The sequence below is a fragment of the Cryptomeria japonica genome, chromosome 1, assembly GCF_030272615.1.
Source record: "Cryptomeria japonica chromosome 1, Sugi_1.0, whole genome shotgun sequence".
Classification (NCBI taxonomy): domain Eukaryota; kingdom Viridiplantae; phylum Streptophyta; class Pinopsida; order Cupressales; family Cupressaceae; genus Cryptomeria; species Cryptomeria japonica.
In genome coordinates this window covers 334,312,544-334,331,767 of record NC_081405.1, presented here as the reverse complement: position 1 = coordinate 334,331,767, position 19,224 = coordinate 334,312,544, and the positions used below count along the sequence as shown (strand labels likewise).

Below are 19,224 nucleotides of genomic sequence, written 5' to 3'. Positions count from 1 at the left end.
AAAATTGACACTTCATATTTTTCTTAAAACGTAAAATGAAAAGAATTAAAATAACTAAACGATCATAAAAAATGTAGGGGTGGCCATCAAATTCCAGGCCTGACTAGTAGTATTATCATTTTTTTTCAACTATGACTCAATTTCAACCGCATAATAAGATTAAAAGCAAAGCCACTTAACTCTCTGTGCCCATCAACAAAATTAAAAAAAAAAAAAAGACCTCTCACTGTGCCGTTAATTTTGCTTTTTTCCAGCTATATACTTTTTTTTTCAGCTTTTTTTCCCAACGACACTTAAATCTCAGAGACGTTAATTTTGCTTTATTCCCAACGACACTTAACTCACTGCTATGTATGTGGATGGTGTTATTTGATCATCTGATCAGTCTTGCTTTTGCTTGCTATATTTGTTGTTTATTTCTTTTGTTGTGTTATTTTTCTTGTAGTTTTTCTCCTCCTTATGACGTTTTCCTGTTTTCTGTGTGTGTATTCTGTGTTTTCTGTGCATTGTATGTTTTGCTCTATTTCGTTTGTATGTTGTGTTTTCTGCGGAATGGAGGGGGTTGCGGCTAGCAGGGGAAGGACAACTGAAAAGAGATGAGGTGGAGAATGTCATCAAACTTGCTTTTGGTTAGTACCTTGAATCCTTTTCCTGTCCAATTTTATATCATGGTGTTTAAATTTGTATGCAAAACATTTCTGTTAGTGTAGTATTTTTCTGTTGGAGGAATTCTATGGATTTTGTCCTGTTGCTAATAGTTTTTGGGAGATTTTCTTAAGTAGTATGTAGGATTCACATTGCTCTTCATTGTTAGTGTCGAGGGTTTTCCTATACTTTCATCTTCTTTGTGATCTTCATGACTGCGGATGTTTGTTTTCAAAATGAAAAGCATATTAGCCCATTCAATAAGACCTCAAAAATGTTAGGAAAGAGTAGTCTAATCCAAAACTTGGCACTGTGATTTCAAACAAACAAAAGTAACGGTCACATTTCAATTAAACTTGATCTAGGGTAGAGAAAGAACCAGTTGATAACAATGCCATGAATGATGTATAATTTTTGGTTGAGATTCTCCAACCACACACAGATTTAGTTTTTAGTTGACATTGCCTAATCATACAAGAAAAGTAATTATGAAATTCATCACATATGCTAGTGCATCTAATTTCAGGAAGGAAATAATAAATTGTTGAGTGTTTCTTCGAATAAGACCTGAGAATCATTTACTTGCAATAAGAATGTGTCATGCACCTGAAAAGCAAAGATGAACGCTAAATCTTTAGAAACAGAGGACGCAAGATAATGAGTTGATCATCATGTAACTTATTATATGAATGCAAGAATGTTTCCTATCCAATTTTATCTCATGGCATTTAAATGGGTATGCAACACATTTATGTATAGTGCAATGTTTTTCTGTTAGAGGAATTCTATGAATCTTCTTCTGTTGGTAATGATATTCGAGAGATTTCCTTAGGAATGCCAGCTAGACTAACTATTGGGAGAGTATTAGCTTGAAAAGCGTTTGAAGTAAACTGTTATCATGCTTTCTTTGAATGTTGATCGGTATAGCTGTTGTAGGTTTTTCTTTTTTCCCTCACTTTTCTTTCTTTTGTAGGTTGGTTTGATTTATAGTCCCATAGTGTGTCCGCTTATCATTATATGAATATTTTTCTTCACCTTTGGTGTTGTAGGCTTCTATACCCTGCTCTTAGTGTGTACCATAGTGTGTAGTGCGCCCACCATTATATGTTGTTATTAGCTTGCCTTGTTGGTCAAGCTGCATTTCTTTGTGGACAGCTATTGCATACATCATATGTATGTTACTCCATTGCTCTGGTTTTAATGGACATTAATATAATAACAGCATATCCTATCGTTGAAAGGGCAGATTAAGTTTTTAAAATTGTTATATTAACATTGATCACTTGGTCTTCATGTATAAGGTTTCGGATCTTTTAAAAACCTTTAAAAACTTCTTTTGATTCATAATTCTGTCTAAAAACATTAATCTAATAAAAAAACATTAATCACTTGAAATTTATAGGTATTTGATAGGCCTCCAGATTCTAGCATTGGCTCTTGAAGTGTGTCAATTTGTTTAGAGCTAAACTACAATATCTATAAGCCTGAAAATTTATGAGCCCTTTGGCTGTGATAAAAACCCAATAATAATGGTTTATAAGGCCAAATAAAGAGTAGTCATGGTGGTTAACTTTTAAGTAGCTATCCATCCCTATCCAATATCTAATATTGGTTTTAAGCTTGAAGCATAGTATTTATGCATGTGACATCCATTTTAATTTTGTCTCACATAGTGCTTGTTCCACTTATTTGTAGAGCAAGACACTTATTTGATGGAAATAGGCATGATATGATGGATCAACTATAGCATATTCAAAACAGTCTTGCATATGTCTTAGAGTAGGCAAATGTGGTAATTGTTCGACCACTAAAAGGCAAGTTCATTAAAGTAACTTGAACCTCCTCAACTCTCCAATATTAAATCCCCATGACCAGGTTCCCCTTGATAATTATTCGATGTTTCAGCTAAACTAGCCATTTCATCATAATCTAAGTTGTCCACCATTCTTTAATTTGCATCTGTTCTTTATTCTGCATTTTGCTATCATTACTAGCAATTTTTTCTGTTATATATTTGGACAATGAAATTAGATCTTCATTGACAAAATGTATAATTAGGTATGATTGGAAACAAACTCCTAGTATTGAACGATACATAACATAGTGCATTATGTAGACATTTTGGCCTCATCCAGAACATATAAACTTACTCCTCAAATACTTATGGTGCATACGTGCTTCTTCTTTTACTGGAAACTTTGTGATGAATTATATAGAATTGCCATAATTGGGGAAGCTTGTGAATTGTTGGACTGGACAGAACTACTGCCATGGCTGGATGTGAATAATTTACATATTTTCCTAGATAGGTTTGTACCAGTTCATTACTAATTTTAACCGTGGTTTCATATTCCCATTGAAGTGCACAACAACTCCACTATCTGTCAGCTACATATCAATGTTGAATAATAGCTTAATCTTAGTAGATGCCACTACAGATCAAGTGGTTCAGTTAGATCATAGAATGTAAGCAGGCCTGAAGGAGAAGTGCCTAACCTCCAAAGAATTCGATCAACTTTCTGCTGCTTCCAATAATGATATTATATTGTAACATCAACTTTCATCCATATCCCAAAGGCCCACCAATAAACATTTGCATTGAAGTGATAATGGATTGTGGTGACAGAGAATTTGAGATATATATGGTACCAGTGAAATGACTGAAGGCAGGTTTCAACTGCACCATTCCCACTTCCATGGAAGTCTATAGAGAAAAGTCTTGTGGAGTCTTTTTGACTCATTACATCATCATCTAGGAAGACCGCTTTTCCAAGAGCAGGGTATGCTTCGGGAATATAGAAACTTTAAATGGTTGAACATTGAAAGGTACTTTGGGTTCTAAAACTTAACAACACTCTTCATATCTTGAGAACCTTTAAACTTAATAACCGTGTGTTTCCACATCTCGTAGTTGCTTCAAAATAGGGAGAATATGATGCATTGAGCCAAGTAAACTCATCTACATTCTGCACTTCTGTTGTTTCTCCCTTGTAGTTGTTCATAGCAAATCAAGCCTTCACGGAACCATGATTGACTTCATAGGTAACTATATGGAAGACAAGCTGTTCAGGATTGTCAACATTCTCAACTATTGAGTCCACCACCATAGATATTGTAGGCACATTATCTGATAACACATAGAAATGATATAATCTATTATCCATGAGTTTAGGATTGTGATTTTGCCCATCCATGTACTTCTGGAGTTTATGATTTTTGGACCATTCCTTAGTCAGTCTTGCGCCCAAACAGTAAAGAGCCTTAGACATTGCTTTTGTAGCTAACTATCCATATGTTGTACTCTATATAGTGGCTACTTTTACACGTTCTACCAAAGATTTGGTGTCTCTGATAGCTGCTTTATCTAGAAATCTTAAGTTGGGAGTGTCAAAAATGGGGAAAAAGTTTATAATTTTCATGCTCAAATTAGAGACAATAGCTGGCTCTGATTGGGGGATGCATTCCCTAGCAGAATGCAAAGGACTCTAGAATCTTTAGTTAAGACTAATGTTTGTCCATTGGGCCAGAGTCATCTCCATCTTTAATATGTTTACAATTTGGTTCACTAAATGTGACAAAAGAACAATTTCAATTACCCGCTTTATCATTACCCTTAAAATCTTGAATTCACTACAGGACTAAAATGCATCCCTTTTGGAGAATCTTTAGCTAGATCCTTCTCTTCTATCTTAGACTAGAAAGATTTAAAAAAACCCAGTAGATGTAATGGATTTGCATTTGTTTCCATTTCACGATCCTCCAAAGATGCTGCTATGGAGATAAACATCATCATGAATGTGTGTATCATCAAATTTTTCATTCAGCTTCTTTATCCCTTCATAATTATCTTGCATGTTATAACCATAAATTATCCAAGAGTTGCACTAAAATTTGGCATGAACTCTGACATAACATAGATATAAATATGGTTTTAGTAATACTATTGGCAACATTTCTGGTTTGTCAAAAGAGATACCAATAATTCTTCTCTTGAGTTTGGAAGCGTTTTACCATTATTTCAATCAGGCTCTACTATGCTTCATACAATCCCCTGGCTTGCAAAATTCTTGGATAAGAATATTGCAGTAAACATATCAAGAGATATCCCATTATGCAACACCTTATCACAAAGCTATCAGGCATTATCCATACGACCTCTCTTGCAGTAAAAATCAATGACAGTATATTGCATGTGAAGTAATGTAATTGAAATCCTTTATCTACTTTTTGGTTAAAGAGGTCTTTTGCGTCTTGTCACTTCCCTTCCTCATTCAGCTTATGATTTTATAAATAAATGTTGTACTTAACAATCCTGTTTTGTGGCTTGCAAACATGAATAACACACACACACACATAAAATTCCCTACAATGGTGTGCTCCAGAGCTTGTGTCTGTAGTACATTATCTATATGGTGTGCTCCAGAGCTTGTGTCTGTAGTAATAAATCTGAGTACGGTATTCATGCCAACGAACATGGAAACACAAATGCCAGAGCTGTCTGTAGTAATAAATCTGAGTACATTATCTATATGTCGTTTGATCCTCCTGCTTGGATAGGCCATGGGGATGTTGGCAAGGGTAATGGAATTCAGCTCACACTTTGTCCTTTTTATTTATTCAGAACCTTGAAGATTTATTCAGTAAACCTACTTCATTTAAATCTAGCAAGGACTATGTGTCGTGAGACCACACCTTGAGCACACATTTTAAAATAAATTATATAGAGATGGGGAACCGGACATCTAGATGCATTCCGACTGGATTCCATCACAAACCCATCTCAAAGAAAAATGGACTGTTTTTCCTGTACAAAGACTATAAAGGCCATCTAAGATTTAAATTGAATTTTCAACTATATGATCAGTTCCCTTTATTATCATGTATATATTCAATTTCATACTTATACTGCAGCTTGTATGGTTGGAAGTGTTCACTATCTATGTCAAATTCATCACCTTTAAGCTAACTTCCATGTTTGGATAATTCTCTCTTCTTTGAACTCGATTGCATTTCCTTCATTCACTTCACCCTGAAGAGCTTGTCTTTTTGAATTTTTGAAGTCAATAGAATCCTCATCCGCCCACAACATAGAACAAGATTTCTTCAAATTTCCAGCCACTAATTGATTCTGTATATCTTTGCCTTGGTCAGTTGCATATTCCTCAAGATACTCCTTATTCAAATTAACCTCCTCATCAACAATGTCAGGTAGAGTTTGAATCATCGTCAGATCAACAGTGGCATCTTTAGGATCGTCTTGCATATGAGAGGTCTTTTCTCTAGAAATTAGACCTTGTGAGTGGCTGATTGGGTTCAAGTATGTCGAAACAAGGGCGTATCAGATATAGAATAATAGAGAAAATCCAATCAAGCTTTCAAAGCCTTCCAACCATGCTAAGTTTATTACATTGCTGTGTTTTTTTTAAATCAATAATGTATATAGAATCAATTAAAAGAGAGTTTACACAAATTAAATAAATTGTAGAGATAATCATATTTTAAGAGTCCCAATTATAAATTGTTGCATATTTTTTCACAAATGTTACAGTGCCCAGTTATCATTATATGTAGACTTTTATACACCTTTGGTGCTGCAGGCCTTTATGCTTGATGTGTTTGACTGAGTGTTGTTTCAGTTCTGGTAGTGTAGTTACTTTAATTGGTTTCTTCTAGATGTTTTGCAAAACCACCTTTAATGTGTAGCTCTTGTTGTGGCTGTTGTTACAGTTTTGTAAACTTTATTAAGCTAAATTTCTTGTGTAACTGCTACTATTGTTTGTAAATGTTTTTCAACTTAAATTACATTGTAAGGATCAATGCCTATTTTTCTTGTGCATCCTCCAAATTCTCTCATCTGTCAGACCATGCTTTGTTACCTCAAGATGCCTGTCTAGTCGTTCGCTGAACAATATTTAGAAAATCTGGTTATTTCACTTTTCCAGTTACTCAAGCTTAGATAAATAAGCCTTTTCAATTTTTCAATATCGGAAAGGACAATTTTTGCAAATAAATTCCACTTAGATTGACTGTAAGTTGTTCTACTCACTTGCTAAGAGATAATTTTCTTTCATATTGTGGGCATGCAAGATGATGATGGCATAGCATTCTTAAATCCAAAGATTATTTTTCAATTTCATTTTCTTTGTGTATTTATTTTAGTATTTATTTCTTTCCCGAGGGGTTTTTAATCTGCTGCAATTGTTGAATATTCTTAATCTGCTTTCTTTGAATGTTTGTCTCTCATTTGGTTGAATAAAGTGTTTGTTGTTTTGATTTAGAGTCTCAATTGGAGATCCAAAAATACAATGTATTTTTTGATTTGTACAGGCATTGTTACTTAAAAGTAGCAGTTAAAGGGCTTGACAGTGAGCTAGTTGTGATCACTCAGGTATAGTTCTTTTATGAGTCCAGACTTCTTCGAATTGAGTATTTAGCTATTATTATGTCTTTGTAAGTTTAAATAGTTCTTTCTTTTGTTAAGTAAGTCATTATTTTATTTTTAACTACTCTGTTAAATATGCCTGCCAAAATAAGGCCACTCTAATTCATTGAATGCACAAAAGTAAGAAATTTTAAAGTTAAATGAAGTTTGAGTTAAATTTTCAATATGCACAATTTTATTTACATCTATTTATTTAAATGAAACTCAACATGTATTAGTGAGAAATTTTAGAAGTTTATTTGAGTTATGAAAATTGGTACAATATTGTAGGGTTTTACTTGAGTTGTATGAAGTTAAATTTAGACTTGAGAAGATCTCCATCTCCTAACTTACATTTGTTTTGCATAATAGTGAGAATTTTGAAAAGGGTTTGGAGATGTGAGAATTTGAACACAGTGAATTCATTAGAGGATTTGTACACAACGATAAGAACTTGAATATGAAGACTTCCAAGAAGGTATCAGCTTGTAGCATTACTACTATTTAATAGTGGAATGGAATGACAAAATTAAGTAACTTTTTGTTTAAATTAATTGTTTATATTTATTGTAAACATTCCTCAACAATTATGATTAATATAAATATACCATTTTTTTAGGAGGGGTAGAAATATCCCTCCAAAACCTCTCAAAGATGGGTCATGGACATCTTTGAGAGTTCTCTCTTTTTTTTCTACTACTATTATTTCATTTTTTTATTTTTTGTTTTAGTTTTTTAAAGTAATCAAAGATATTATTGTTTTATTTTATTTTAATAACAATAAGTTTTATGATCATCAAATGCATGTGATAAAAAAATGATAAAATTTATTTATTTATCTTCAATTAAAATTATCACGTGAATATGTATTTCATAATTAATTCATATTTCATTTAATTTCATCATATTTCCACAATCCATTAGTTTATCAAGTAGTTGCTTCTAGATTTGATCGTGTCACAATCAAATCCAGAAACAATTACTTCATATTTATTTTTTAATATTTGAAAATTATCATTATTATATATATTCTAAAATTTAAGTACTTTTATGTGAATACTGGATTTGAAGTGGTTATAGTATTGATTGTATGTATGGTCTTTTTGAATGTTTTTTGTGTTGGTAGTATTTTATGGCCTTGGTAGTATAAATTGGTAGTATTTTATGTGACTATTGGATTTGAAGTGAGTTTTAAGGAAAACTTGTACGTTGTGCTTAAAATACCAATAGTATTTGTGGCCTTGTGAATATTTTGTGTGTTGGTAACATTTTATATGAATATTTTTTGTGTGGATAGTATTCGTATTGGTAGCATTTTATGTAAATATTGGATTTGAAGTGAGTTTTGAGGAAATATGTAATGAAATGGAAGATTATAAGAAGATAGAAATAAGTTTATTATATATTAATTACTATGATTATGTCTATATGTGATTTTTAATTATATATATAAGGTTAGAAATAGAAATAATGTCCTTTTGATTACAATCTTTCTTTTTATTGTCTATTTTTACTAAAAATATAGAGTTTATTTATTTATATTTTTTAAATTTTAGAACGTGTTATTTGCTTGAGTTGAATAATGTGTATGTGTAACATATGGTGAAATTGCATGACGTGTCTAATGGCCTTGTGCAAATTAGAATTGACCAATGGTTGTGGGTTGCATGGTATACAAGTATGGTGTTGCATAAAGTGTGAACAAAAATTGTATTGTATTTTTAGAGTATTGATAATATTTATGCCATTAAGTTGTATACATGTGATTGATTCATATGAAATGTAAGTTGGTCTAGTTCATGTTCTGGTTGAATATTACACGTGTCATTGAGTTTCGTGCATGGTACACTCCATGGTGGGTACATAAGGCTAATTTTTATTGAGTTGTATGGTGTATTGATGTCAATTAATCTTTGTATGCATGCAATTGACTTGTATATACATCCTTATTTAAATAGAATTTAAGTTGTGAATTTAATTTGTATAGTGTACATTGTGTCCTTTGTGTGTTTTACGATTTAATGGTATTTATATCATTGAATTATATTGGATTGATTCGTATGTCATACATGTGGGGATGATTCATATCAGGGTTGTAATGTGTGCCCAAAGTGTATATACACATAATTTGTTTATGTTGGTGGAATTAAACTTGTATGGCATGCTTAAAGAACTTGTTTGCATTAGTATTGGTGGCATTTAAGGTGCTAAGACATATACATGTGATTGTTATATATGGAAAGTAAATTGGTCTATTTAATATTATGGTTTAAAGTAATTCATACGATTGAGTTTTGTGTATACTACTCTCCATGATACATAACTAGCGCTTTTAAAAAAAAATTATTGTGTAGTAATGTGAATTAGGCTTTGGCATGTGACACCTCATAGGGAAAGTAAATTGGTCTAGTTCATATCATGTACAAATGCTATGCCGTTGAGTTTTGTGTATACTACTCTCCATGGTTTATACATAAGGCTAATTTAATTAGTTTTATGGCATAGTAATGTGAATTAGGGTTTGACATGTATGCAATTGAATTGTATACACATCCTTGTTTATTTAAAATTTATGTTAGATTATTTATGATTTATTCATATGGGATGTAAATTGGTCTAGTTCATATTATTTCTAAATGTCATTTTGTACACAATACTCTTCGAATTGTGCATGTATAGAGAGAATTTTTATTAAAGTTGTATGGTTTGCTAATGTGAATTAAGCTTTGTCATGTATGCAATTGATTTGTACACATCCTTGTATGAGATTATGTTAGGTTATATAACATGTGAATTCAATTTATATGGTACACCTTGTGCGTTAATGTGCATTAGGATTGCATGAAATTTGTATCATTGATTGATTTGTATGCTAATGTCCCTAATTTATATATGTGCATAAAGTTTTATGTCGATGTTGCATTAAGTGTGAATCAAACTTTATGGTGTCTTTAGGGTGCTTGTGTACATTAGTATTAGTTTCATTCATGTCATTAAATTTTATACGCGATTGATTCATATGGAATGTAAGTTGTTCTAGTTCATATTATGCTTGATTGATATGTATAGTACTTACCATGGTGCGTACATTAGGCTAATTTTTATCAAAGTTGTATGGTGTGCTAATGTGAATTAGGCTTTTGCATGTATACTATGATTGCATCAAATATATGAATTAAATTGGTGTGCTATATGGTGTGTACCTATGTACAATAGGATTGAATGGCATTTATGTCATGAAGTTATATGTGATTGTATGTCATTAAATTGATTCATATGGACATGTAAATATTTTAGTTCATATAATGGTTGAATGTTTTGTGTACATTAGTATTAGTTTCATTCATGTCATTAAATTGTATACATGATTGATTGATATAGAATGTAAGTTGTTCTAGTTCATATTATGCTTGATTGATATGTATAGTACTTACCATGGTGGATACATTAGGCTAATTTCTATCAAAGTGTAATGTTGGTGAAATGTGAATGAGAGATCAAGAGGAAAACTACCCTTTCCCTCCAAGGAGAGATGAGAGTTCACTACAGATTTCCTTCAAACACTTTTCGCCTAGTTACATTGGAAGAGGAGAGGAGAATTCACTAGATTCAACCTTCAACGATGAAGATTGAATTCTGAATGAAATGGGAATGATGATTTGATCCCCTCTTCCTTATTTGAAATGGAAAGGAATTGATTGAATTATGTAGTGCAAAAGTGAAAAAGAACTGAATATAACTTGAGATTGGAGTATGGGATGAAGTTGTGTACCTGGATCTGGCAGTAATATGTCGAGACAAAGTCGTCCTGTGAATTTGAGTAAAATTTGCCCCGACTGTGGTGGGAACGTACATGGTCCTCCGAAAAATCCACAAAATGAAAAGGCTTTTTTTGCCTCTACAAATGGAGCCCGAATCTGAAAGTATAGTTGCGTGCCTACAACCTACACATAGAAAAGAGAGGGAAATGGGTTGGGATTGGGGGTTTGCCTTTAGGTCAAACCCCAGTTTTGGAATTAACCAAGTAATAAAAGAAAGTACTTGCAAGTAGATGTAAATGAAAGACTGAATTGTAAATCACCACAAGGGAGGTTGTGATAGAAATGTTGATAGAAGTTCTTGTGTGGAATTGAATGTTGGAATCAATCTCCTCTTCAATGGATGAATCTTTGACTTGAATGCAACACCTAGCCTTGATGGGAGACTTGAGAATTCTCAATGCTAGAAAGGAATGCTTGAATGCTCTTGAATGCTTGATCGCTTATGCAACTTGACAAACTCCAATCTTATCCAACTTCAACTTATCGAACTTATGCAAATGAGAGGACGAATTCCCTTTAAATACATGTTAGTGGATTTGATTTTCGTCACGGGCCGACAGTGGGGGAGTTTCCCGCCCAATGCACAACCAACAATGCAAACCTAGGAAGGGTCCTGCTCCAAAATAGGGCAGGAACAGGGGCGCCACTCCCCTTTCTTGGGAGTACAAGGGCACCACACCCCTATCCAAGGGGGGATAGTGGAGCCATGCCCTTGTCCTACCCCTTTCTCCAAGGCAGAGTGCAGACGAAGTGATGCAGAGGCCAAGAAAGAAGTTGTTTCTGAGGGCTGAGCAATCTCTGGTCTCCGATCAGTCTAGAGGATTCGAACTCGCATGTGTGAGGACCCTAATGTAGTAAAAAATTGCTAGGGTCACAATTTTATGACACTATATTTAACCCCCACTTTAGCGGGAGTATAAGCATACGCCAAAACTCTCGGTAAAGTACAAGGAAACAAGATTGAAAGACTTTTATGACATCAAGGAGGCAAGATGCGCCAAGCCCCCAGTGGACTTAGGATCTTACGACTTAGATTGACAAAGTAAAAGGGATTATTACCATTAAGTTAAATGAGATTCATTTGTATGCCATGTGTATTTTTAAAATTTATAGGCCATGTACATAAGGATAATTCATACCATGACATTAGTGCGTGCCTAACATGTATGTGCATAAGGTTTTGTGTTGGTGTTGCATTGAGTATGAATCAAACCTGTATGGTGTGTGGAGAGTGCTTGTGTGCGCTAGTATTTATGTGCAATAAGATTGAATGGTATTTATGTCATTAAGTTATATGTGAACAGATTTGTATGTTATGCACATGGGGATGATTCATATTAAGGTTGCATTGTGTGTTCAACGTATGCGATTGATTTGTATGCCATATACATGGAGATAATTCATATTAAAAATTTATTGTCTAGCTAACATTTATTTTTTAATAAGGTCTTGTGATGGTGTTACATTAATTATGAATCAAACTTGTATGGTATGCTTAGAGTGTTTGTGTGCATCTATATTGGTGGCATTTATGTCATTAAGCAATATACATATGATTATTTCTTATGAAATATAATTGGTCTAGTTTATATCATAGTTGACTCTTATGTATTTCTTTGAGTTTTATGCATAATACTATCCATGAGGTGCACATAAAGCTATTTTTTATTAAAATTGTATTAGGCTTTGGCATGTATCCATTGATTTGTTACACATTCTTATGATTACGTCACACATGTGAATGGGTGATCTCACAATGGTGGGTTACATTTTTTGGTCAACTTTGACACTACAATGAACAATTTGAAAAAAAACCTTCACTTTCCAACACCTATTATTGTTAAATTGTTAGGAATTTGAAGATGATGTAAACTAGTGATTTGTGACATATCGTTTGTAGATTCTAAATATATATATATTTTTAATATTTGAATCAATTTGTATTCATTTTTTCATTTCCTTCTATAACTAGTTTTAACAACAAACAACATTTTTTAAGAGTGATGTGCATTCTATAATGCATAACTTTTAAACTACAAAAGATAAAAAATTGACTCTTTCTAATTTAGGTTTGTAACATTAATAAATAGGGCATGTAATTTGTTTCATAATGATATGTTTAATATTTTGTATTTTATTAAGTTTTGAAGTTAAATTAATCATAATTTAGATATATGTATATTTTTGAATTCGGAACTTGTTATGTATGTATCAAAATTAAACTTATTTATTTTTGTTGGAAAGAGGACATCAATACCTAGGGTTTAGATATTTTTTAGAATTAGTTTACTATTTTTCCATATGCATTGAACATAGAAGTTGATGTTTGTTGAAAAACCTATGTTTAATAAAATTAAAAAAATTAATTCATAATAAAATCAATATGTAATAAAATTAGGGCAGGTCCCCATGCGGCTGCTTAGCTTATTTTGGCTAGCAGCCGCTGCTCAACTTTTTTAGCATTAATTTGTGGAGCTGGTGGCCCCATGAATGTAAAATTTTGCTACTTATAAAATAAGTAGTCATCTTAAATTGCATTATTAAAAGAAATATTTAATTCTAATTGGTCACATAAATTGTGGAGAAAAAATTGGAAACAAATCAAAAGAGGGAAATTGTTTTGGAGAGCCACATGTCAATCTTCTCAATAAGCAGTTGCTGCTTATTTCCAGCCCCCCCTTTTTTTCAAAGCTTATTTTTAAGTCTTAAGCAGTTGCTGCTCCACTTAAATAGAAAAAGATTCCAATTTATCCTTTCCTCTTAATTAAAAATTTGCATGGGAACACTCTGGCCGCTTAATTTTAAGCATAAATTGCACTTAAGCAGCCGCATGGGGACATGGGGTTATAGTTATTAGAAATGTTGCTTTGAGGACTACTGACTTGCATTTTGTGTTCTCAAGACTGTTCTATTTGAGCATTCAACTAGAGCTTTGAAGGATAAAAACCTATATAAATTTGCAGAAAGTTGCAGAGAAGTGCAAAAAAGGGGTTTTGAATGAACCCCTGAAAATACCTTCGAACGAAGGGGGGGTTCAAATAATCCCCCCTAAAATAATTAAAAATCTGGCTGACAAGGCCTTCGAATGAACCCCTCCATGTTGAGGTGTTCGTTCAAAGTGGGTTGTTCAAGCAAACATTTTTTTTTTTGAGTGAATGTTTCCCTTTGTTCGGAGGGCCTTAAAATTTGTTTTGGCAACCAACAAGTTTTTTTCATAACAAAAAGTGTAACCCACTATTGTGGGATCACCTAAATTGAATTTGTATGGTGTACATCGTGTTCTTGTGTGCATTAGGATCAAATGTTATTATTTAATCTTTGAGTTACATAAAAATTGATTTGTATGACATATACATGAGGATAATTCAAATTAAAGTTGTATTGTGTGCCCAATGTGCATATGTACATAATTATTTTACGTTGGTGTTGCATAAAGTGTATACACATCCTTGTTTTATGAAATTTGTTATGATTACATTAAATGTGAATTGAATATGTATGGTGTGTGTGGTAAATCGAATGGTATTAATATTATTGAGTTATATGTAATTGATTTGTATGCCATATATAAAGGGATTGTTCATATTAAGGTTTCAGGTTATATTTTACCCTTAACTTCATCCCTCTCGTGTTAGATTTTTTCCTTGTCGCTATTGTAGTCATGTTCTACCTAATTGCATATCGATTAGGGTTTTTTGCTCCTGATTCGGTCCTCTCATTTCGCCTTTTCCATTTCCTACCTAGATATTTACCTTGTCTTCTCACTTCAGGTGTTGGGGTTGTATTTTGAACTCTCCTTCAGTCCCATTGTATTAGATTATTCCCCTCTCATTTTGGTGATGTCCATTTTTAACCAAGATCTATATTGCGATTTAGGGTTTTTTGCCTTCTTTTTAGGGTTATTCCATTTCCCGCTTTCCATTTTCAATTCCATTAGATCCCCTTTCCTATCTATCCCTATGTTGAGGTTGCATTTTGACCTCTTCTTCAGTCCCATAGCGTTGCATTCATCCCTTCTCTACTTGACTAGCTTTGACTTAGTTTACCCGTTATTGCTCAATTTTGCTCGATTTTGCTCAGTTTGCCCTAATTTTCCAATCTTCATTCAAATCTTCCCATTTCCTCTCCAAAACTTCCCATTCCTTCCATTTCACCTATTTTGACCCAAATTGACCTATTTTGACCCCATTAAGGTCTTCAAACGCTTGTTGATTAACTTGTCCCCTTAGGTTTAATTAATTAAACCCCTTTTACTAATTATTCTTCTTTACTTTTTCATCTAACCCCTCCCCTTATAATATTAATTAAATAATATTACATTATTTAATTAATGTCGATTTATCCCCATTAATTAATTAAATGTTCATTTCTAACCTATAGTTGAATAATTTATTTAAATTATTCAATTATATAGTTATGTCTTCGAAATTAAATAAATATCTTTATTTATTTAATTTTCCTAATTATATTCTCATATGAGGATAATATCTACGTTTTTCAATTTTTAATTGAAAATATCTTCCTAATTTTTGAAAATGGCAACATTATCTCAAGATTCCTCTTTGATTTTTTTGGAATTATCTCATTATTTTTTAATTTTAAATTTGAAAATAAGGTATGCATGTTTGGAAAATCTCTATTTTGCTTTTTCTCTACTTTTTCCTCTACCTTTTCTCCACTTTTTCCTCCATCTCCTTCATCCTTTCTCGAATGGAAGCTTTGTCGTGCGTTTAATTTGGTATGCCCACCCGATCAAAAATCTTTTCGATCCTGCTCGTCCATTGAGCATCTAGAATCTATAAATTGGAGTTTCCCCTTCAATCATTTCATCTAACTTTCATGCATTTTTATTTTGTCAATTTTTCAAGTAATCACCTAGCTTAGATAATGTTATTCTATCCAATTAATTATTGGTAGTTAGCAACCAACAATCATTTTTTATCACACATTTCAAGTAAATCTCGAACATCATCCCTTTGCTTTCATTTGTTTTCATGTGCACCTATCATAATGAGAGTGGCATATCATCATTAGAGATGAAAGGAAGAGCATCAAAATTTAATTGAAGGAGCACAACATATGGTTTGCATTTATTTTGTGCTTCATTTCAGTTATTTCGCTGGTAGGATTAGGAAGGTTAGAACACAATTTTAGTTTCGTGATTAGCTTAGATAAGTTGTATGTGTGTTTTGGCTTAGGAAGGTTAGCACACAATTTCTAATGACCTTGCCTATCGGAAATTAGGGGCTTTGTAGTTTTCATTGAATGTATTATGTGTTATTATGAGGATCTGGTTACTACTAAGAGGGGGGGAGGGTGAATCAGTAGTAAAACAATTCTAAAATACTTCAGAAACAATACAGGTAACTACTCAAACATTCTGCTAAACCAATTTACCAAACCATTCACTCAAGTGTTCATCATTATGCAAACAATGTAAAGATATCAAATGCACAAATCGACAATGCAATCACCATATGAACACAAAGATTTTTCCTATGGAAACCCAAATGGGAAAAACCACGGTGGGAATTAGAACCCACAAAATATTTGCACTCTTTCAGAATGTGCCCGGTTAAAGGCCTAGCTCGATTAGGAGCTTAACAATATTCTCGGTTAAGAGAAGACCCTACTAGGAGTCACCCGCTAAAGGGATTTGCCTCAGTCTTGTTAGGAGTAACCTTGTTAGAGGATTTAAAACCCAAGTTAATGAGCCACCCGGTGAAGGGATTTACAAATAAGACCTGTTAGGATCTACCCCGTTAAGGGATTTTAGACTGTTGTAATTGTTAGGGAACAACATGGCAAATGATGTGATCACAATACTTCCTTGCTTGCTAGTACAAATCCTTTTCAGCACAACTCTGCTACACACATGCAGACACTTCAATCTGGTTCAACAACACCTTCTTCTCAAATCACTGACACACAATCTCTTCTCCAACTAGCCCTAAATACATTTTTTAGTTAGGTTGGCTACATAACCCTAACTACATTCAAAATACAATGAATTTTCATTACAGATCTATACAGATCATTACAACAAATTTCTAGACAATTTCCATCATTGAATGATCACTGCACATCACCGCACATCGATTTGATAAACAGTCAAACCCTTGTCACATTCTACTAAGCACTTTGTTGTTTCCCATGAAATTTGATCCTTGTACGTGCTCAAATACAATCTTATCATTACACATGGATTCTAACACGTCATCACTAAGTTATGAACATGATAAGATCCACCGCTAAACCTTAAATCATTACCGGTTAAAGATCTATTACCGGTATATATTCTTCTTCACAAAGTTCATGACAGTCAATCATAACTCGCTCAATGCACTGAATCTGCTGATGCGTTTGCAATCATAGACTCATGCCATGTCATAAACATATGTAACAAACCGCAACGTCTAACTCTTCTCCAATTGTCTGTATCGGTTACTTGATCATCGCTTTGTTCCTGTTTACCGGTTTGCAACAACTTAGTAGTTTTGTTGTCTAACACATTCCTCTACTGATAGGCCTAGATGACTTAGATGACTCAACAAACATTGTTGCCATCAATGACAATGCACATAAAGTCATCAAACAACTTACAACTATATCATCATCATCTAGCCAACAATCTCCATCAACTTTACAAGTTATGCCAACAATAACTTTACCGATCATCTTGTCATCTCATCATCATCTCCATATGCCAACAATCTCTCCATCATTATCTTCATCAGTTATGCCAACAATCTCCCCCTTTGGCATTGATGGCAACACCAAAATAGCAATACCAAAAGCTCACCAAAAGCTCATCATGCAAAAATGGAACATCAGGACATCAGGAGATATGGAGTATATATGGAGTATTTATATAGATCATGATCACAGATGAATATTCAGCTCAGGGGAGCAGTTTCAGGGTGAAACCGACATATGGAAACCATTATTATTTTTCACATGAGCGTTGCCATCAATGCCAAAGGGGGAGATTGTTGGCAATTGACACTCATTTGATTGGTTTCATATGTTGTCATTGATGACAACATGTTCCAGTTTCATTCTTTGGTTTGGCTGTTCACCAGCAGGCACTTCACCATCATCGACAGGTATCTTCACCGGTATAAGAGGCCAACGTCATTAGGAGATCTAGAAATCAGCAATTCATTTTGTTATTTATGTATATATGTAATGAGCCGACATGTATAATCATTTTGTAATTATCTATGTAAGCCGACATGAGTCATGAAAGATTGTAAGGGTATATAGGTCAGTTGATTAGATCATTTTGTAATAAGAGAGAGAGAGAGAGATATATGATATAGGATATGAGAGTGATAATTGTAATAGGAGGTTATTCTGGTAAAGGATTTAGGGTTTTAGAACTGGAACAGTCAGATCTTGAACCAAAACTCTATCAGGCATAGCAGATGCATTAAATGAGTTTAGTTTTATGTTTTCTTATTAAAAGTGACTGTAGTCATTGAGACTCCTTTGTTTTGAGCAGTGTGCTCTAGGTTGTAAGCCTTCCTGCATGTGCAGGCCCCCATATTATGTAATATCTTTTCATATGGCCAGTGGATTGATATTGTGGGTCACAAATCCCACCATGGTTTTTCCTCTTTGAGGTTTTCCACACATAATTCTCTGTGTTATGGTATTCATTTGTGTGATTGGCTTATTGATTGCTTTACTTCTTTCAATTATATATGTACTGGTTTACCGGTTGGTGAGTTCATGTTATAATAAGGTTAAAATTGATTATACCAGTAGAACACTGATTCACCCTTTCTCTCGGTGTTCTCGGATTCCAACAAAATCATCAATTCTCTCAATTGATCTCCCAAGGGGGCATCATCGCATTGTCATTTATTGATCAGCGTCTGGGGCATCATACCAAATCGTATCCGCATCAAATTGAATTTTCTTTGAACCAATGCATCGTCACACATCGCTTCAAAGAGGGGAGAAATGTATACACCTAAAAATGGTCTGGAGATAATTGATTAAATACTCTGTTATTTAATTAATATACCCTTCCCTAATCAATTAAATTTGCAATGATTTAATTAATTCCCCTAAATTCATCTACTTGTTTATCGGTTGATTAATTAATCTAAATTAATTAATTAATTTCCCCCATTTAATTCAATTCTTCTACTCCCATGATTAAATTAACAAATTCATGATTTGTTGAGTAATTATCATCTTTCATTTTATTTGAATTTCTAAATTCAAATTGGGCACATGTGTCCTAACTTTAACCATCTAGCCTAACCAACCCCTAACCTAACCTATCTATTCAACCCTGGGTTTAACTAACCCTATCCTTTCTTAACC

The 19,224-nt window shown here is 33.3% G+C and overlaps 1 pseudogene; it reads right to left on the bottom strand.

Moving 5' to 3' along the window:
* Positions 1-2,806: 2,806 nt before the first annotated feature.
* On the bottom strand, positions 2,807-4,064 carry LOC131043563 (hexosyltransferase GAUT11-like; annotated as a pseudogene).
* Positions 4,065-19,224: the final 15,160 nt, after the last annotated feature.